Source organism: Echinops telfairi, unplaced genomic scaffold, assembly GCF_000313985.2.
Source record: "Echinops telfairi isolate 266 unplaced genomic scaffold, ASM31398v2 ScPeMD7_7404;HRSCAF=8442, whole genome shotgun sequence".
Classification (NCBI taxonomy): domain Eukaryota; kingdom Metazoa; phylum Chordata; class Mammalia; order Afrosoricida; family Tenrecidae; genus Echinops; species Echinops telfairi.
In genome coordinates this window covers 1,442,370-1,463,571 of record NW_022111304.1, presented here as the reverse complement: position 1 = coordinate 1,463,571, position 21,202 = coordinate 1,442,370, and the positions used below count along the sequence as shown (strand labels likewise).

Sequence of the window (21,202 nt, the reverse complement as noted above, 5' to 3'; positions counted from 1 at the left end):
CAATGGGGGTGGGGAGCCAGTAATGCTTGTGGGATAGACCTCTTCCTGCGTATTCTATGATGGGAAGCCCAAGGTTGGCGAAAGGTCTGACAGGGGAGAATGTTCTAGGGTGGAGAGGGACACTCCTTTGGCTGGTGGCTTGTTTACAGATGAGGTTGGTTTAGAATTCCACCATACGCAGTAGAATGAAAAGAGATCTGCCGAACTGAAGACGTGGGGGTAGCCTACGTGAAGAACTTGCTTGGTGTGGGCACCAAGATATGTCAATATTAGCAAGTAAGGGAGATGGAAAGGTATTCAGGGGAGTTGGTGGGCTTTGTGCCAGGCAGTGGGGAGCACTGGGCGGATGGAAGGTGGGTGCTGGGGAAGAGGCAGGGCTGGATGATCTGGTGGGGGAAGGAAAGGGAGAAAAAGGGGGAAAGGACTGGAGGGTGGGGGTGGGGTGGGGGTGGGAGTGGGGGTCGGAACAGGCAGGACTGCCAGTGCTGGGAAGGGGCAGGGGCCACAAGATCTGTTTCTTTAGCTGTAAAATGAGCATCTGGCAAGTTCCAGGTCGATTCATGCGAAGCTGTCTAGGAACCCCATGGTCATGCACATTTTTTCTTCTCAGGTGCCAGTCTCAAAGCTCAGTGGCCTCCTCTCCTGGGCTGCCCTTCCCTGACATGCATTTCACATGGTCTCTTCCCCTCTTGCCTCCCAAAATAACCTCCCCTGCTGCCCTCCCAGCCATATCTCTTTACACAGGCTAGGCCCGGCTCAGTTTTCTCCTGGCAAGGCAGGGGACATAGGGACCCAATGGGCCCTGAAGGCTCCGGTCAGATGGTCCGCCATTTGCATGTGGACTGGTCCCTATTTTCCCTCACTGGCCCAGCATCCAGTCAGTCCCCTCACTCCACCCCGCCTCCCTCCAGTGAAGAGAGAGGGTGTGAGGGCCCTGCAGAAGAGAGAATGAAGGTGGAGTGGTGGTGGTGGTGGTAGTGGGGGGCACAGGGTCTGTCAGGGCCCAGGGACTAGCTCTGGTCTCCTCTTCAGTCACCCTCTTCCCAAGCATGTGCTCACTGAAGAGGGACCAGAATTGAACTCGAAATAGGCAATTTTCACATCCCTGGCCTTTCAAGGAGCTTTGATGTCCTTGTTGGTGCGTTCTGACCAGTAGGGTGAGTTTTATTAGGAAAGGGAGTTGAGTTTTATCAGGAGGTCCTCAATGAATTGATAGCTGCTGTTGATTATCGCATTGTTATCTCCTAGCAGGACAGCACCACCAGGTTCTCAGGAGAAGATGCCACACCCTCTCATCCTCTAATTTGCCTAGACCTCCTTTGTAGGTCTCTTTCTCTCTGGAAGTTAGTGTGGTCATGGAAAGCCTTCTCCAACTCTCACAAGGCCTTCTTAAGGTCCCGGCTGCTAGGTCTCTGTCTCCCCAAAGCCACATCAAAGCCGGGGGTCAAGAGATCCTAGGCACTGAAGAGATGGCTAATGAGGGGATTTGTGGGAAGAGGGGTCCTGGGAGCAGCTGGTGCTGGGGTGGAGGCAGAAGAGAGAGGGAGAGGGAAGAGTGACAGATGCCTGGTGCTGGCTTTGGAGAGGAGGCTGGGGGCTGGTGGGCGTTGCAGTATGGGCCTCTGGGAGGTGGCATGGGACTGGGTGCAGCCTCGGGCCTTGGTGTCTCCAGGCGAGCTAGAACAGGCCTGTGGGGGAAGGTAGGAGTCTGCCGTTTGACCTTTATACCCAGAACTGGGTGTGGGGGCCTGCGCACGTTTATAGACTTGGGGGTGTCAGAAGGCACGGGCTGCTCATTGTGACAGGGCTGGGGAGGCCGAGGAGGGGCCTGCACCTGCTCTAGGAACTTTGCCTAGCGTGACTAGGAGTTGGGGCCTGTGCCGCCTGCAGCCCCTGTGCCGTCCCAGTGAGGTGTGCTTGTGGGGACAAGGGTTGACATTCCTGCTGCAGTCTATCCTGCAGGCGGTGCGGCAGCTGCACGTCTGGGTCCATGAAATATTTAAGGTGACAGGGATGTGACTTCGTGAGGCAGTCCCTTAACAGCTCCTGCCCTCCCTTGCTCCCCACAGGTCTCTGGGTAATGGGGCCCAGCTTTGTCTCTGTCCCAGCACTTTCTGTCTTTATTTATCTACGCGCCTCACCCCCACGGCCCTTTACTTTCGGAGCATGAGCTCACGGGCTCTTACAGCCACTGGGCGGGTGGCGGAGGCATTTGTGTCTTTATCTTATTTTTCAAAGGTGAGCGGGTGCAGGGGGTGCTGGTGGGGGTGGGTCCTCTGGGCTCCATTTTGGGAGCTTTTTGGGCTCTCAGGGTGACTTTGGGCACAATTGCCCTCCTTATCTCTAAAGAGAGGGGAACAGGTGACCAGGCAGGCCTCCTCCTGTCTCAGCCATCACTTGGGTGCTTCAGCCGCACACCCAAGTTAGGAGCCAGGAGTCAGAGACCCATCTCTGTCTTGGCATTGGCTTGTCAAATGCATAGTGCATGCATGCCCTCTCGGCTTTGAGGGATGGGGGAGGGGGGTCAGAGACATATGTTGTACACCCAAAGGAACAACGACCCCATCTAAGTGGTCCCTGGGGAAAGCGTATGTTCCAAGCTGGGATGCATCGGTTCCCCAACCTTTCCGGCAATGCCCTTGGAATCCGTCATCGCCTGTGGCAGATGCTCTGAGAATCCCCATTGGGGAGCAAGGTTTTTGTCTGCTGGGGTGGCTGTGCTCCTTAGGAGATGATTGAGCGTCACTCAGGGTCCTGCCTGGACCCGAGGGGGTAGTGCTGGTGGGGCTCCCCAGCTCAGCTTGTCTGCCTCTGGGCAAGAGGACTTGCCCCAGCTGCTTGTGAGCCTCGCACGGCAGGGCTAGGCGGCTGGCCTCTCTGGGGACGACTTGGGAGGCTCCCCCACCCCCATCTGTGTACATCCTGGGTTGTCTGCGGGAAAGCCCATCATTACGTTCCTGGCAGGCTTGGGTGCGCACCCCCTGCAGCTGCACTCTTGGGAACGGGGCCAGACCTGGTGATTCAAACAGAGGGGATGCTCACTTCCGAAGGGCTTTGCTTCTTCCCGAGCCACGAACTGGCAGGTGTGGAAGAGTCCGTCCAACCGTTGTGAGCCGCAGAGGGGCAACTGAGGCCATGCGAGAGGAAGCAACTTTCCCGCAAGGGGTACCACGGCCGTTGTGTTCTCTAATAACAGTTTGGGAGGTTGTGGCAGGTGACAGCTGAACGTGAAGTGGAGGCCTGGGTCCGAAGAGCCAACCCTTGAGCTGATTGTAACCCTTGGACCACCCACAGTCCAGAAGCTACAACATCTACCTGGCCCCTACCTAGCTCCTTCCACTCCCACCTTCTGACAGAATGACCCCCTCCACCTGACAATCCAAAGAGAGCAATCACAAACCAAACCCACAGCTGTCGAGTGATGCCTGTGATTTGTGATTGGCTTCTCACTCTGAGGTCGGTAGTTTGAACTCTCAGACACTCCATGGAAGAAAGGCCTGGTGAACCGCTCCTGTAGAGATTACAACCACCTCATAGCACTGCTACTCTGCCACTGGGGGTGGTGGGGAGAGGTGAGGGGTCTGTGTGCCTGGGGAGATGAGGCGTGCACAACAGATACAGCCTGCCCTGTGCCCTTGGGGCCAGGGCGGTGGCAGAGGGACCGAGGAGTCGCAAGGGATAGATATTGCCAACACATGGAAGTACAGGTAGCTACGGAATGAGGGTTGTTGAGGAACAAGGAAGGTGAATGCGACCTCAGGCTACCAGACCCCATTCTTCACCCTTCCCTCCCACCAGGGCTTCTGGTCTGGGGGCTGAACACACACGGCCTGCATCTGAATCCGCACTTCTGCCGCGGTGACCTTGGGCAGGTTGTGGAACCTCTCTGAGTCTGTTTCCTCACCTGAGACACCTGGTCGAGGACTAATCCCAGGCAGCCCTATTAGTGCCCGATATTAGAGTGAGGGGTGGGATGAGGTGAGGTTCAGAAAGCACCTCGTTTGGTTCCTGTCACCTACTAAGCTGTTGGTGGGTGGAAGTGAGCAGCCAGGAGCTCCTCCTCCTTTGGCTTTTGAGGCAGGAGGGATGAAGGCCCTCCCCGTTCATTCCACCGCCATTTTCAGCATGGAGGAAGAGCGGGTGTGGGCCAGGGGATGCCCCTGCCTCTTTGCTGCCAGATTCTGCCCCTCCCCACTCTGTCAGGTCAGCTGTTCTTGATGTCCAGCTGTGTCCTCATTAGCATGGATGCTCAGCCACCCTGTTAATGATTAAATCAGATGACTTTGACTTGGGGCAGGGGGATGGAAAATTCCCCAGCCACAGGGCAGGATGGGGGTGAGGTTGCCAGGAGGGAGGGGCTCTGGGGAGGTTGCTGGGCAGCTCAGGGAGTGGATGCTTGGTTTTCTCCTGGGGAGGCTCAGCAGGGGGGAGGGTGTCATTTGAAAGTGACAGGCCCATCTTTCTCCTTGACTTCTCCTAGGCTTTGCAGAGGGTACTGGGCCCCAGCTGAAACCCTGGCCTTCCTCTTGTCAGCAGGTGGCCACAGGGTGGCATGAGATGGTGAGTGGTGCTGGGGAAGGGGATGGTGACTTCTCCAGGCTGGCCCTACCTAGGGCCTGAGCTGGAGCTATGCCAGGAGGCCCAGGGCAAAGGGTCTCTCCTCTCTCCCAGAAGTGAAGGAAGTGTGCAGGGTCCAGGGATGGGCTTGGACTGGGTCTCACAAGGCCAGAAAGGGGGGCAGCTGGTGGTAAGGAGGGAAGGGGACGGCCCGAGATTGGTGACAGAGGAGGAGGAGGAAGGCATTTTGAAGGAAAAGTCTTGGGTCCTTGAAATTTAGTCCCCTTAGAGGGGTATGTGTAACCTGCCTGAAGAATACAACTGGAAAAAAAAAAAAGAAGAAAATGTAAAACAAGCGTCCATCCTTAGGCTGTAAATCCTTACAGAGCAGAGAACTTCATCTTTCTCTCTTGGAATGGCGGGTGGGTTTGAACTGCCGACATTGCAGCCAGCAGCCCAACACTTTACCCATCGTACCACCAGGGCACTTGATGAATCACTGCGAAATGAAGCACGGATGCTGTCTTTTGGTTTGCACGATGAATTTGATCACTTGACACTTTGCTACATACTCTTCCTTTTCCAGAGTGGTTTAGGTGTGTAGGGGTCATTTTTTCCTTTGCCCTTAGGTGGAAAGCCTCTTAACTTTTCTGTGCACTGTCAGCTAAGAGACGGCCGTAGTTCAGAAATTCGAACAGCCAGACCCTAGAATTGCTCGTTGTACAATTGCCAATGCCAACCTCCTGCAGTCCAGTGGGCCCTGCTTCAGGTGTTTGATTTTGCTGCCAGGTCCTGACCCCTGCCCCTGAGCACTCCTCTTGACTAGAGTTCCTTCTTGCACCAGCTGATATGTCCTCCGCTCTTCCTCCTTGCTCCTTGGAGGCTCGTCTTCCACGGGTGCTTCCTGGTTCCTCTGAGCTTCCCCACCAGGTCTTTCCCAGGAGCTGACAACTCCTTCCCTAGCCCTTTGCCAGTGTCCTGCTGCTGGGACCCATTTATCCCTTGAAGCAGCTCTTCCTGAAAGCACTGCTGATGGATCATGGGGAGGCAGGCTGCCTTGTCCTTGCCAGGCAAACTACAGGAACCCACATTGCCCAGAGCAATACCTCCTGCCAGGCAGCTGCACCACAGTTTCTTAGCCCTTCCCTCTCCTTCTAAACTTCCTGGTGGCACCCAGACCCTGGGGCATGGTCCTAAGTGTAGGGGCCACAGTACACGTTCAGTTTTGGGGGTGACTTGTTCCAGTAGGTTTATTGTAAGGGGTGTTACAGGGCAGTCCCCTCTCTTCCATGGGACCCACAGCACAGCTTTCTCCACATTCTCATTCCTCCCGAAATCGATCTTGTTCTTCATATACAGAAATCTTCATTTATTAACAGTTTTATTGACATATAGCTTATGTACCACACAGTTCAGTGGCTTGAACATATTGAAAAGAGTTGTGTAATTAGCACAATCAATTTGAGAACATTTTCTTCATTTTTGTACTCATTGTTATTAGCTCTCCACGCCCCCTCAGCTTCCCCTGCCAGAGCCCTAGGAAATTATTATTTCTAGTTTCTGTCTCTAGAGATTTACACATCCTGGATTTCACATAAAGAGAGTCATACCACCTCCCTCCCACCAACAACAATAACCAGAGAAAACACAGAAAAACCTCAACCCAAAAGAAAGCAGAAAATAATAAAAACTAGAAGAAACTAACACTAGGTCAAATGGGAAAATGAGTGATAAAATGCTAAAACTTAACCTAACTATATTTGCATTGATTTACTTTCTCATGCACTCTGTCTGAAGGTAAGGTATTCACATCCCTGGGTGAATGGTCCCCGGGAAGTCAATGGAGGTTTAATCACTGTGAAGACTCTGCAAACGGATTTTGGGATTTCACTGTCATCCATAGCCTTCTGCAAACTATTTGCTCAGAATTTAAGCTCTCATACATTTCCCTCCTCTGATCATGGCTTTTATTATTTATAATCTTTAGGTCACACAGGCTAGTGTGGTTCTTCTGTGTAGACTTAACACCTCACTTATATAGATATCTGTTTAAGACCAGCTTTTACCACCCAAGACGCTATTCTTTCTGATAGCTAGGCACCACGTCGTCCTCCCACCCACCCCCCTTTTATATTCTTGATCTGGCTGAAGGGAACAGAAATTAGTTCTTAAACTTTTCCATTGAAATTCTTTGTGTCATCATTTGGCACCTTAATTTGTACTTTCATGTACTGTGTCTTGGTATCTAGTTGAAACTAATTTTAATATCCTATTACAGGAGCAACTGGAGCAGTTAAGACTGTGCCCAGAGAGAAAGGTGTCAATCTCTGATAACTTCTCTGCCCAGCAGAGAAGACTCGGTATAGAGGATGAACGGCCACCAGAGGGCAGCAGATCCCACTTCAAACCCTGGTTCCTTCCACGCCTTAATAGGAATTAGATTCTTTGTTTCAGTCCCCAGATGCCAGGTGCCCCTAAGGGGCTGGGCCACTCAGAGGGGCTCGGCTCTCTTTAGCCCTGCTTTCTGCCATTCGAACCACAGTATTTCCAGTGTAAGCCTCCACAATGAATCTGTCTCCCCTGGATAAGGAACAAACACTCATCAACTAGCTACTAGCTCTATTGGAATGGGCACCATGTTCTTCACCCTGTGAAGCAAAGCCCGGGAGGGAGACAAGTGAACAGACACAGTGAACTGCACAGCAGTAAGTCAGTTGAAGGATTTCAGGGAAGACGAGCCATGAGGCTAAAGAAGAGGCTGGCGGTGGACATTCCTGGAGACAAGGAGGCAGGGACCAGCAGAAACTGATAGGGGCGTCAGGGTGTGTTTGTGGGATTGGAAGGCCCCCAGAAGGGCGTTGGGAAGATGCCACTTTCTGCTGTCAGCAGGGGCAGGACTGTGGTTTCCTCTCCCTGGTCTCCTGGAGGAGGGTTTGAGGCTAGGTGGCTGCACGAATGTTATTGAACTTGGAGGTTTTCAGTGAGCTGGAATCTTTTGGCTTCTCATAGAACAAGGCTGGAAGGATTTAAGGTTGAGTTGAGAAGTCAGTAGGTGCTGCAAGCAGTTGGGGGTCATCTGATGGGGCCCGGCCTGCGGGAATGCAGAAGGAAAGGTCTGGCAGTCCGCTTCCCTGAAGGGGTTGGTGGTTGTGAGTCGCTGGAGAGTCAGACCAGACTCCTGGGGACCCTGTGTGTGCAGAGTCCAACCCCTTCAGAGGGTTATCAGGGCTGTGACTTATAGCCAGGCCTGGCTCCCAAATCACTCTGGGTGGGTTCAAACCACCCACCTTTCGGCTAGTTGTTGAGTCATTACCTATTTGTGCTACCCAGGGACTCCTCCAGTGAGCTGACAGCCAACAACAACAACAATAACAACCCAACCCCTCTATAGAGCAGCTCTGTCTTGTAACACTCAACTCTCTGCTATCAAGTCCAACCCAGCTCAAAGCGACCTCATGGGACGGAGTAGAACATCCCCTGGACTCTTTATGGCAGTAGCAAGTCTCGTCTTTCTCCCGCAGATCGACTGGCAGTTTTGAACGGCTGACTTTGTGGTTAGCAGCCCAACGTGCAACCACTACGCACGCCACCAGGGCTCCGTTTTGTAACCCATGTTCATGCTTGAAGGCAAAACAAGGACAAGAAGGGAAAAGCAAAGAAGACTTTGTCCGGGGTGGGGTGGGTTTGGTATAATTGGAGTGTGTGTGGCACACAAAGGCAAGAGCTTTGGAGTCAGACTGACTTTGGATGTTTGCAAGGCCCAGTTCCTTGGCTTCTTTGAGTTTATTTCCCTCTCTATGGAATGGGAACACCCATTCCTCCCTGCTAGAGATGTTGCAAGTAAGGGATGAGATAATATACACCAAAGTCTTAGCACAGAGCCCAGCAAGTGCTCACGAAACCGATAGCATTTATTATTAGCTTGATAATTGTCTTCAGATGTTTCAAAGGTTGTTGCATGGAAACAAGACCTAACTGAACCAGGCTGCTCCACCAGCCTCCACCAGCCATGGGAGTTAGAAGGAGACGGATTTGGGCTGGCTGCGAGGAAGAATGCTTTTATAGCCAGAGCCACTCAAGCCTGGGAGGTTGCCTTGTAAGGTAAGGCAAGCTTGGCTGCTGGAAGTTTCCGAGCAAAGGCTGCCCAGATGTCTGCCTTGGACCCAGAGCTGGACCTTGAAGGGACTCTTCCTAAGGTTGGGCTTTGGGTTCCTGAGTCGTTCTGAAAGTGTGCAGATTCCGCCTGCAGGACCCAGGTCCCCTAGGTTAGGGTAGAGGAGCTGGTGAGCAGTGGAGAGACTCAGTGTCTCTGCTAATGTAGGGCCAAATCAGCAGAGGTCTTAGCTATGTGCAGAGGAGGACTTGCAGCGGGTGGTGCTGCCCCTCCTCCGGCTGTTAAGATGAGGGAAGTTTGTGGTGATGGATGGTCTTTCGTCTTAAGACCCTTCCCTACTGCCCTAAGCAGGGAAAGCCTCCAATCTGGATACTTCCTACCTATACATTCACTAAGAAACCTTTCTTGAGAGTAATGACCTCAGGCTTTCTCACAGCAGGACCGCAACCTCTGATGCTGTCCAGGGTCCTCAGGAGTCTGAATGGATTCCATGGTAGGGGGCGTGGCTTGGGATACCTTGTCAGGTTCTCTGGGAATGTAGCCTCTCCCTTTCTGTCACGTGGATCCTGGGGCAGGGCGCACAGGCAGGTGAGCAGCTAAGCTTCCTGGCGCTTCCTTCCGTTCCCTTTTCTGTCCAGCCAAATGCGTCCATTTCTGCTGGAGGAGGGGACTTGGCGCCTTCCTTCACAAGGCGGCTGAGTGCTCCCGTGGGACCTTCCAGCCTCTCCCGGTTCTGTTCCTGCCCAGAGAAGGAGGAGTTAATTTCACCGATCACTCTTTTCATCCATTCAATTTGCTCATGAATTCAATCCACGTTCTTTCATCGACCTCCCCCTCGTGGCCCATGGGTGGCTGTTGAAGGTGCTGGGGGGCATGGTGACTAGTGGTGATTGACAGGTCCCCAGGGTTCATGGAGCTGTCGGTTTCAGGGGAGTAGAGTAGACAGGCGAGTAGATCAACGAATGAGCAAATGGACACATAAGACCATTTCAGAGCATGGGACGAGCAAGAAGGAGACAAAACAGACGGAGGTGTTGGCAGGACCTAGTGGTGGGTGGTGGGTGAGGGTGGTCTGGGAAAGCCTGAGAAGGTGACTTGTGAACTGAAACCTGCGGAATGGGAGGAAATCAACCACTCAAAGACCGCGAGGAAGGAGGTTCTCAGCAAAAAGAGCAGCAAGGCCCAAGACCCTTAGCGGAGAGATCTTAAGAATTCTTCGTCGCGGGAGGGGAAAGCAGAAGAGAGGACCAGGGAGCCGGCAGGATGAGAGTGTCAGCCTGGCAGATGGAGGAACAGGGCAGAGAGGTCCACGTCGAGGCAATGGGGTTCTCCCCTGGAGCCTTCCGAGAGGAATGCTGTCCTGTTGACACCTCGGTTTTCGCCCCGTGAGACTCCTGTTGGACCCTGACCCACAGCGCTCTAAGATAATAAACTTGTGTCTAAGTTACCAAGTGGGACCGCTTGTTACAGCAGCAACGGAAAATTAATATGAGATGAAAAGATCGCCTCCCGTGGCCATGGCTCCCTCCCGCAGGCTGGGAGGCCGGGACAGCTGGTGGGAGACGTAGATCTGACCCCCACGTACAAGGGATAGAGTGAATGCAGTCACCAGAAGGCTCTGTTAGAGCACTCGCGCTTGGCGTCCTGCCCTGAGTCATGATGTCCACACACACACACACACACACACACACACACACACACACACGCACTCCACTTTCCCTCCCTACCTCCTCTCTGGGGTCGCTGTTCCCTCCGCCTGGTGGAGCCGTGCTTCCGTGACATGCTCTAGCTCAGCGTTGTCCAAGAGGTTGCAGAATTTGGGGTTACGTGGTGCTTGTCTGGTCATTAAGAAAATGGGGATTCTGGCTTTCTCGGCGGGTCAGACTCAGAGAAGGGGGAGACTGGCAAGCTGCCGCAGCTCCCCAGAGCAGAGTCAGATTCCCCAGTAAGCAAGGGTTACTTGTGCTTACGTACTCACCTGTCCTGAGAATATCCACATTTTCCACCACATCAAAGACTCTGTTGCTAGGTATGGCTGGCCGCTGAGCTCCCACCAGCTGACTGGGTTCTCTGCCCCGGAGGGCGGATGCACCATTCAGTGACACGACTTACCTATTTTTTGGATAGTGCAGCCATGACCACGCTCCTTTTCCTGAGACTTTCCTAGGAATAGAAACTCATGGTCTCCGAAGGCTCCTATCAAATCCTCCGAGTGGCCGCGGTGCTTTCAATCCCATGTAGGCAGGCGTTAACAGAGCGGGAACGCGCAAGCCGTCATCCTTGAGGATGGTGGCTTTTCACCAGGTGGCGCTTTAAAGGAAACTTCAACTTAAGCTTTTTCAGGGCAGGCGGGTTAGAATGAAACCGCTTCCCTTCCACATGGGTGCAGCGCCTGAGGCTGCGAGGTGTGGGCTTTACATGGTTTGTGTTAGTGTGTAGTAGGTGATGCTCGCCTGGCACCTCGAGATCCTGTTCTCCCTTCATTTTGGATGGCATCTGGGGTGGCCGAGAACAATAGAGGGGATTTTATTTAAGGCTGAGAAGGAGGGCCAGACTTCCTCTCCCGCACTTTATCAGAAGAAGCCAATCCCTGGAAGGGACATCCTGCTTGGTAAAGTCACAGGGCATCGAAAAAGAGGAAGGGAATTGAGACAGGGGCGGCAACAGTGAGCTCAAACATCAGAACGATTGCGAGGCTGGCGCAGGACCGGGCCTGTTCCCTCGGTTGCCCGTAGGGTCGCTGTGGGTAGGAGCCGACTTGACAGCATCTCTCAACAACCAACCACCACCTCAACCATTTCACGTGGACTCTGTCAGCAAACAGATGACAAGGATCCATTTCCCGCTTCTTATACAAAGGGAACGTCAAAGCCTTTGTGGGCAAACGGAATGAAAAGATCCAGGAATTTTCGGAAGAATGTTTCGAAAGGCAGAAATGTCCACAGGGGTGTAAGTGGAGGAAAACTTACAGATGCGACAGATAAGAGACATAAAAAGACAAGGCCTAACTTGGGACACTCGGTCTCTAGAAACACGATGTACTCTGAGAAGTGAGGCGATAGGGGATCAATGTACAAAGAGAGGACTTGGTCTCACAGTGAGAAAGGGAAAGAAAGTAGAAGATCATTTGATCGAGCTAGGAGGGTATTTTCTTGAGAGAACAGTTGATTTCTTAGAATATTTTCTGTATATATATTGGAGGAAAAAAAAACCCCACTAGAGATGTGTATCTAAGTTCTTTTCAGGATGGATCTAGGAACGGTAGATTATTTGTTTATTTCTAGATCATGGTGGGTGGATAGGGCCTAGGTTGAACAACAATGCAAAGCAGAGTTACACCGCTAGAGGGAGCCCGGGCCCAGGGAACTATTGCAGACAGTACCTCCTATGGAGATGCAGGGAGGAAACCCACTCTGGGGACCTAAAGTTAGAGAAACAGTGTGTACTTGCCCTCTCTCTTCGTATCCAGAACTTTTCCTGCCAAACAGCTGGTACAACAAAACAGGATACTCTCTCCAGTCCACCCCTGGAGTGACAATTTACTCCCCCACCCCCCACCCCCCTGGAAGGTGGCCCAAGACCTAACGGTTGGGGGAAACAGAGCTGACCTTACGGGCCATGGCTATTCTGTAGGAAATGGACAGGCCTCAGAATGAACAAACTAAGAAATTGAGCAGGGAAGCATTTCGGACGTCTCTCCTCAATTTCGTCTTTCTTTTTTTTCTTTTGTACTGTAATTGTTTGCATTATAATTAAACCGAAATGGAACCGTGGCTCACAGCAACCTTGTAGGACAGAGGAGAACTGCCCTTGTGGGTTTCTGAGACCGTCGCTCTTTTCAGAGTTGAAAGCTCCATCGTCCTGTCACGGAGCGCCTGGTGGCTTCAAAGTACTGACGCTACACTTAGCAGCCCAGCTCCGTACCCACTCCACCTGCAAGGTAGAAGCGGAGTTTATTCCTGTTTTGCTCCTTCTCCCCCTTTCATTTAGCAACTACTTACAATGAAAAACAGCTTTCTGCCATCGAGTCAATTCTGATTCACAGGGACCCTATAAACAGAGTAGAATTGCTCCGTGAGTTTCCAAGCCTATAAACCTTTATGAGAGAAGAAAGCCCCATCGTTCTCTGGGGGTGGGGGGTGGGGTGGGGTGGGGAGGGGAGCGGCTGGTAGATTTGAACCATTGCCTTTCTGGTTAGCAGCTCAATGCAACCCGCAGTGGCACCAGAGCTCCTTCCACCAGCCATTAGGGAGCTTTCAATTCAGATTAAAGGAGCTCTCGTGGCACACCCAGTTAAACATTAGGCCACTAACAGAAAGGTCTGTGGTTCCAACCCACCAGCTGCTGGGTGGGGGAACAAGGAGACTCTGCTCCTGTGAAGATTTATAGTCTCAGAAATCCCAAGAAGTGTTCAACTTTATTCTCTACCCTCAGATGATCTTTCCTAGGCCATGTCCTGGGCTGTCTGGCTGGCTGACTGCAGCGAGGACATGGGACAGTCCAGTCTGGAGCTCATTAGAGTCCTGTTTGGATCCAGCTCAGAGGCTTTGGGAGGCACCAGTAAAATGGGAAACACGGGTTCTAGAAGGATATCTTAAGTGTCATGGTGAGAAGCCGTATCTCACTTTCTCTGATGATGGGGACAGTCAAGTTCAGAAGTCTTTGGCGAGGATAAAATGAGCCAGTATGTACCAAGCAGTCGGAGAGAGGCCCAGCCACGTAACATGAGATATATAAACCAGCGAGCTGGACGCGCTGTCCGGTTATCCGATAAGCAAGGTAAGCACTGACTACCCTGTGCTCACTCACTGATAATCTTTGTGGAACAGTTTCACATGTTTTCAACACGCCAAAGATTCGGTTTCAGGTTATGGCTGGCAGCTGTCTCTCTGCCAGTCCCTCAGCCCCTTCCTGCAGAACCAAAGCCTCTTTTCAATGAACGCTCCCTGACAGGATGGAGTGAGTACCGAGCCAGCAAGCTAAACGTGGGCTTACTTATGAATCTGTAGTGAGCAGTATCACATAAAAACAAAACAAAACAAAACAAAGCAAAACATAAAATCAAATAAAACCATGTTCAGGAGAAACTGCCACTACAGATTAGTAAATCAGCACACAAGTAAGCCGGTTCTGATCTTGCTTATTGGGTAAGTGTCCTCTGGTCACAGACGGTCAAGTGACTGCCCTCTCTCCCCACGTATGAGAGCAGGTGAGCCCGCCCCCTCTAGGTTTCTGAGGCCGGCACTGTTGATGGGAGGAGAAAGCCCACTCTTTCTCCCATGGAGCTGCTGCTGGTTTCAAACTGCTGACCACCCAGAGGGCAGCCCAATGCACAACCATCACACCACCAGGGCTCCCGAGAGGGCAGAGGCCTGCTTCCCGCTAGGAGGAGCAGGTTAGAGGGCATGCGTTCAGCTCCCTCCTCTCTTGTACTCACTCCTTTCTGGGGGCAGAGTAGAGGCTTTTACAGGTGAGAGCCTGGCAGGCGCGCTTGCCTGGTGGGTGGGATGAGTGGCACCGCTCAGGCGTGGTCTCTCTAGCCCCCTCTGTTTGTTCTGCGAATCCTGGGGTGGATTGGAGGAGGGCAGAGGTACCTTCAGCCTGAGGTCTAAGCTGAGGCTGTCTGTCCGGCGTCAACAGAGAGCCCGATGCCTTGGGCTTCGCTGGCTCTGCCTGGCCATCCATGCAGTGGAGCCGGCCTGGTGCCCTGCTGAGTCGTGACGCTCAGGCCCTTGTCTTTCGTGGCCTGAATGGAAGGTGGGAAGAATGAGTCAGGCTTTCTCATCTCCAAGCGACTTCAAGTTTTCTCATCTTCGCACGAATTCCCCTTCCGGTTCTTCCCCGAACATGGTCCTCTTCCTACGATCCTGCACAGGCTTCTTCTCACCGTCCGCCCCCCAGCATTTTGGGGGAGAATTTGTGCCTCTCAAAGCTCCAGCTCCAGGAGGAAATACAATCCAATTTCCCGTCTAAGTCCGGAGGGTTGCTGATGGCGCTGTGGGCGTGGAGGTGGGGTGGGGTGGCAAATTTAGATGCCGGGCAAACGCAAAGCAAAAGGGGAAGGGAGATAGATGAGTTCCTCTGCCTCGCGCTCTGAACTCACCCACAGACTTTTAATTTAATTTTATTTTTGGACACGACAGCACTGTCTTGAATTGCCGTTGGTTAGCTACTCTGTTGATCCCCCCTCTGACCCTGAGCTTGGGCAGCTTTTCACTGTGAAGATACAGGGGACTTTCTCATGTGGGAAGGCAGAGCGTGGGGGACGAAAGTCTGTTTCTGCTTTACAGGTGGCCAGGAAGGGGGCCCCTCAGGGACAGGTGCCATCTTTGACCTCTGTTGTCTTGCCTTATGTAAGAGGAAGCACTCAGAACCCATGTGATGATTCGAATTCCTGCCTCCCTGCTGCTCTTCCTGAGTTCCTACTGTGCCAGGCAAGGGAATGATAAATAAACGAACGACCAAGAGATGGTCTTTTCTGGAGGCAAGTGACAGGGACACAAGCCATATTCACTGGGTGACCCCTGCTGTAACCTAGTTGAACACGAGAAACTGCATCTGGTTTCAAACTGCCTCGAACCCCTGCTAGCAGCTAACCTTCTCCTCTTCCCCCTCCCGGCTCTCCAGAGGAGACCTTGACCCTTCTGAGACGTCTCTGAACCCTGCCTGCCCAATTAGCAAGAAATGTACACTCTCTTGTGAGACCTTGAATCAGCACCTGCAGCTGTGCTGTTCCCCCCAACCCCGTTACCCTGCCAACCGGATAAGAATGTTAACGGTTAGACTATCCCTCCCCTTGAGCCAGCCCCCTATTTTGAACTATAAAAAGCTTGGCATTTCTTTGTTCTTGATCGAGAAGTTTTCCAGGTGCTAGCCTGCTCTTGGTCCAGCTGTTTAATAAAGGTTTCCATGATGACTACAGTGGTGCGGTTGATCTGATGGGTTACAACCACCACAAACACGGTGGTTGTTCACATGGGGTCTCAAGTGGGAGGGTGGTGGTTGTATCTGTAGTCTGGGAGATGCTGAAAAACCCATGTCTCTGTGCCTTATCCCCCACTGCAAAAACTGGCAATAGCAGTTGTCAATGGCATTGAAGGAAGAAGTCTAAGATGCACTGAAGGCATTGGCATTGAATATGAAGGAAACGGTTCTATAAACTGAAGCTGTGCTGGCTGCACTTGCTAGGCTATGCCAAGAAGTGTGGAAGACAGTTACCTGACCAACAGACTAGGAGAGACTTCTATCTGTGCCCATTCCAAGAGGAGTGATCCAGCAGAACTTGGAAATCATCAAATAATATTATTAATATCACATACAAGCAAAACATTGCTGAAAATAATTTAAAAATTATATCAGCAGATTCAGAAGAGACATGGAAGGAGGGATATTATTATTGATGTCAGTGGATCTTAGCCAAAAGCAAAGAATACTAGACACATATTTACTTATGTTTTATTGACTATTAAAAAGCTTTTTGATTCTTTGGATCTAAACAAACCATAGATAACATTGCAAAGAACAGGAATTCCAGAACACTTAATTGTGCTCCTGTGAAACCCGTACATAGAGCAAAAGGCTCTCATTTGAACGGAACAAGGTGAGACTACATGGTTTTAAATCAGGAAAGGCGTGTACCAGGGTTGTATCCTTTCACTATATGTATTCAATTTGAGCAAATAATCTTAGGGCTGGACTTTAGCAAGAAGAATGAGGCACCAGGATCTGAGGAAGGCTCAGGAACAACTTTTGATATGTGGATGATACAACCTTGCCTGTTGAAAGCAAAGAGGACTTGAAGCACTTACTGATGAAGTTCAAAGAACACAGCCTTCAGTATGCATTACAACTCAAGCAAACAGAAATCTTTACAACGGAATCAATAAACAGCATCAGGATAAACACAGAGAAGACTGACCTTCTCGAGGATTTTATTTAATTTGGATCCACAATCAATGCCCGTGGAAGCAATAGTCAAGAAACGAAATAACATCACACTGGGCAAATCCATGGCACAAGATTTATTTAAAGGGTTAAAGAGGACTAAGATGTGCCTGGCCCAAGCCACAGTGCCGTCAGTTGCCTTAGAGAAAGCTGGGCAGTAAATAAAGAAGACAACAGGAGAATTGATGCCTGAGCTCCCTTCTGAGAAAAGAGGTCACAGTTTTTCTTTGCATACATATTGCCAGACTTTGTGTCAGAAAACTATTACCTGTGTTAGTCCGGGTTGACAAGAGAAACAAATTCATGGGGACTCATATGTGCATAAGAAAGAGGTTTATATATAAGAGCAATTGAATATCGAGAAAGCCTCCCAACACTGTCCAGATCAAGTCCAAAAGTCCGATATTAGCCCATATGTTTGATACCAATCTATAAAGTCCTCTTCAGACTCACAAAACACATGCAATGACGCTGAATGCAGGAAGATCATAGGCCAGTGGGTGCAAAGTCTTGTGGATCCAGTGGTGATAGAAGCATCTCAGCGCTGGCAGGGGTCTCCACGTGGCTCCTCCAGTTCCCAGGACACGTGGTCTATCAGGGTAGTGCCATGTGTCTTGTCAGGGAGTGAGCCTTGTCAGTAGAGAGTCTCCAAGGGAATGAGCAGAGAAAGACAGTGTCTCTTGCCTCCAAGGAAGAAATACAGCAGTTTCCAGAATCCTCAGGAGAAGGCCATACCCATATAGAGAGGCCTGATTGGCTATATCCTGATTTACAGGCTAGACTCCGCCTCTTTACTTTTAATCCTCTCAAGCCCCAAATTGACACCAGATTATGTAACTATGACACTACCTTGATCACTCTTGTTTGGTGAGGAAGTGATGAACTTTCTCAAGAGGCAGCCACCAGCAGGTTGGACATAAAGGAGACTAATGGATTCTGAGGATGCTTGGATGAAAGACTTCTCCATTTCTGGTATTCCGTACTGGATGGTGCCCAACCAAGTCAACCAGATCCTCTATAAAATTTGAATGCGAGATACAGAGAAAGAAATCTTAGAAATGTAAAAACAGTAGATACAGAGGAGAAGAGGAGAACCAAGGAGAGACCAGATGGACACGTAGAGTGGTCACGACTCCAAAGCTCTTGACCCTTAAGCTATGCCAAGAGGATTGGTTGCCTGTGGGCTTGCAACCCCGCCACAACTGTATCCTGCGCAGGACTGGATGAGGCCTGCTGACATAGTGTCTTGTTTTCCTTCCTATCCTCTGTAATTTGATATAATCTAAGACATTGCGTAATATGAAAACAGCTTTTCATCTAAAAAAACATTAACTTTTGTTAGGACACTTGTATCCAAATTTCAGCTTTGCCATGACCTTACTGCATGGTCCTTGGCTAGCTACCCACCATCCCTGAGCCTCACTCTTCTCTTGCTCAGGGCAGTGTGGGTCTAGATAGATTTTTTAGCCTTCATTCTAGGTTCCTGTTCTAGGATTTGACACTCTATTGAGTCAAACGTTGAAGAATTTTTCAGATATTTTTATTTCACGAAGGATAACACTACCAGTTGCTTATTTCCAAGCTTCCATGTCCATCAGGATCAACGAGGGAGTTCATTTGAACCTCCCTTCTTCTTCCTTTAGGCAGTCTGAATGGAGCCCAGGAACCAGCATTTTAATACCAATTCTGACGTTGAAGTGTTGGGGACCACACTACTGTAGGCAGACAGTATATATCCTAAAAAGCTTTTGGGAGGCAAAGTATCAGTATCAGTACAGATTTGGGGAGGCAGAGTATCCAATGGTGTGTGTGTGTGTGTGTGTGTGTGTGTGTGAGAGAGAGATTACTGTGGTGGCTGCTGGCCTAGGTAGTGGGGGTTGGAGAGGAGGCGGAGAAAGAGAATAACAGTCTGTGAGGTCTGACCTTGAACCAGATACATAATTACTTAATTTTCATAATAACTTGTAGGGCAGTATTAATGGCCTCAAAAGGAGTCCTGGAGGTATAGTGAGTTACAAGCTGGGCTGCTGAGAGGTCAGCAGCTCAAACCTACCAGCTTCCCTATGGGAGAAAGGTGAAATTTTCTGCTTCCTGAAAGATTTACAATGTCGGAAACCAAAAGGGGCAATTCTACTTTGCCCTATAGCAGCGGTTCTCAACCTTCCTAGTGCCACGACCCTTTAATACAGTTCCTCATGTTGTGGTGACCCCCAGCCATAAAATTATTTTGTTGCTACTTCATCACTGTAATTTTTCTGCTGTTATAAATTGAGCGACCTCTGTGAAAGGGTCATTCGACCCCCAAAGGGGTCAGGACCCACAGGTTGAGAACCACTGTTCTACAGTGTAGAACAAAGAAAACTGCCCATAGGGCTTCCAAGGTAGTGAATCTTTGTGGAAGTTGACCACCCCACCTTCCTCCGATGGAGGGGCTGGTGACCTTGACTCCCTGACTTTTCTGTTAGCAGCTGAGTGTTTTAAATTACTGGGCCACCAGGGCTCCTAGTTCTGACAATAGGGGACTTTTATAAACTAGTTTTTAGCTGTTATAATCAGCTCCAACTCATGACAAACTTATGAAAGCTTGCCTGGTTCTGTACCGCGCTCATCATTTGTGATATGTTAAGGGTCCACTGTTCGGGCTATCTTGTCAGTTCATCTCACCAAAGGTTTCCCTGGTTTTGTCTGGCCCTCTACCAAATATATTCTTTTCTAGCCGTTGGTCTTTCATAATGATATGCCCAAGCTGAGTGAGGCAAAGTCTCATAATTCTCAGTTCTAAGGAATATTCTGGTTGTATTTCTTCTAAGACTGGCTTGTTTAAAATAATTTTGGGGGCAGTTCATGATGTGGTCCACATTTTTTGCCAAAACCATAGTTTGAGTGCATCAGTTCTTCTCTCTTCTTTTTCCAACTTTTGTCTCATATGAAGCACCTGAAAAGACCATGGCTTAGGTCAGATGCGCAAACTTAGGTCAGATGCACAAACTAGAATTCATTTATTCAGGGGGAATCAAGACTCAAAAAATCTCTCTACCCTGGAGTCAGTTCCGACTCATAGCGACCCTATAGGATAGGGTCTAACTGACCTATTGGTTTCCAAGACTGTAATTCTTTATGGGATCAGAAAGTCTCTTCTTTCTCTTGTGGAGCAGCTGATGGTTTTGAACTGCTGACCTTGCAGTTTTCAGCCCAATGCATAACCAGTACTCCCCCAGGGATCCTTCAGGGGGAATACCAGCTATTTATTAAAAATAGGTTTACACAGTGCAAAATTTATGCAACTTATGTTATATGTTGAGTATTTACTACATACCAGATTTGTTTTAAGTGCATTATTATTTATTAACAAATTGAATACTTAGAAGAAATATCTGAGCTGACCATACTTTTTTGTATGCTTAAACATTTATTTCACTTTAGTTGTTATTAGTATACTCACAGCAAATGTCTACCAACTCAACTGTTTCCACTTGTACTATTTAGTGACATTGATTATATATTTTGTTGTTTTGCAACCATTATCAACTTTCTTTTCTGAGTAGTTCCTCCCCCATTAAAAATAAACTCAATATGCCTAAGTTTACTGTGTTAGTCTGGATGACTAGAGAAACAAATTCAGAGAGACGCATATGTGTGTAAGAGAGAGTTTTATAGCAAAGAGAACTTTTACACTAACAAAACGTCCCAGCCCAGGCCAGATCAAGTCCAGAAGTCTGATATTAGCCCATATGGCTGATACCAATCTATAAAGTCCTCGTCAGACTCACGCAACACATGCAGTGATGCCAAATGCAGGACAACCACAGGCCAGTAGGTAGAAAGTCTTTGGCTCCAGTGGTGGTGGAAGCATCTCAGTGCTGGCAGGGGTCTCCACGTGGCTCCTCTGGCTCCAGAGCTCTATCATAGTTTCATGCGTCTTGTCAACAGAAATGTCTCGTGGGGAGTCACCCCCTCCTGTGAGCTATTTCTCTCCTTGGTGCCTCCAAATAAGGTCGTCAAGCTGTGACCTGATTGACAGGCTAAACTCCACCCTTTTACTCTTAATACTCAAATTGACACCAGATTATGTAACTACCACATTTACTATCTATTATTTTGCACTGTTGTTGTAAATTTGATTCCATATAGGTAGATATTAAAAGAGCACACCATTCAAGGCAGATGTTCTTTATTAGCTAAGTTCAACTATTGGTTTGTTTTTAAGAAGACTTCAGGAGGTATTTTCAGGGTAAGGTTTAAAGATGGTCCTATGGCCATAGTTTTATGGGTTCAGTTTATCCAGCGACCACGAGTCCAGAAAATCTGGATTCTGTGAGATTTTGAAATTCTATTCTATATTTCACCCCTTTGATCAGGATTCTTTTGTAGACTCTTGGATCACACTGTTCAGTTTGTTGGTAGTGGGGCACCATCCAGTACTTCTTACCTTGTGGAAAAGGGGGCACTGGCTTATGAGGCAAATTAGCTACACATTTCCTCCTCCAATTCTTTTTTTAAAAAATTGTTTAATGCTGGGTTGCTCTTTCTTTTTTAAAAAAAATCATTTTATGAGGGGCTCATACAACTCTTATCACAATCCATACA

At 49.7% G+C, this 21,202-nt stretch overlaps 1 pseudogene; it reads left to right on the top strand.

Moving 5' to 3' along the window:
• Window positions 1–13,395: 13,395 nt before the first annotated feature.
• The window catches only part of LOC101648741, a 13,204-nt pseudogene continuing 5,397 nt past the window's right edge, over window positions 13,396–21,202 (top strand).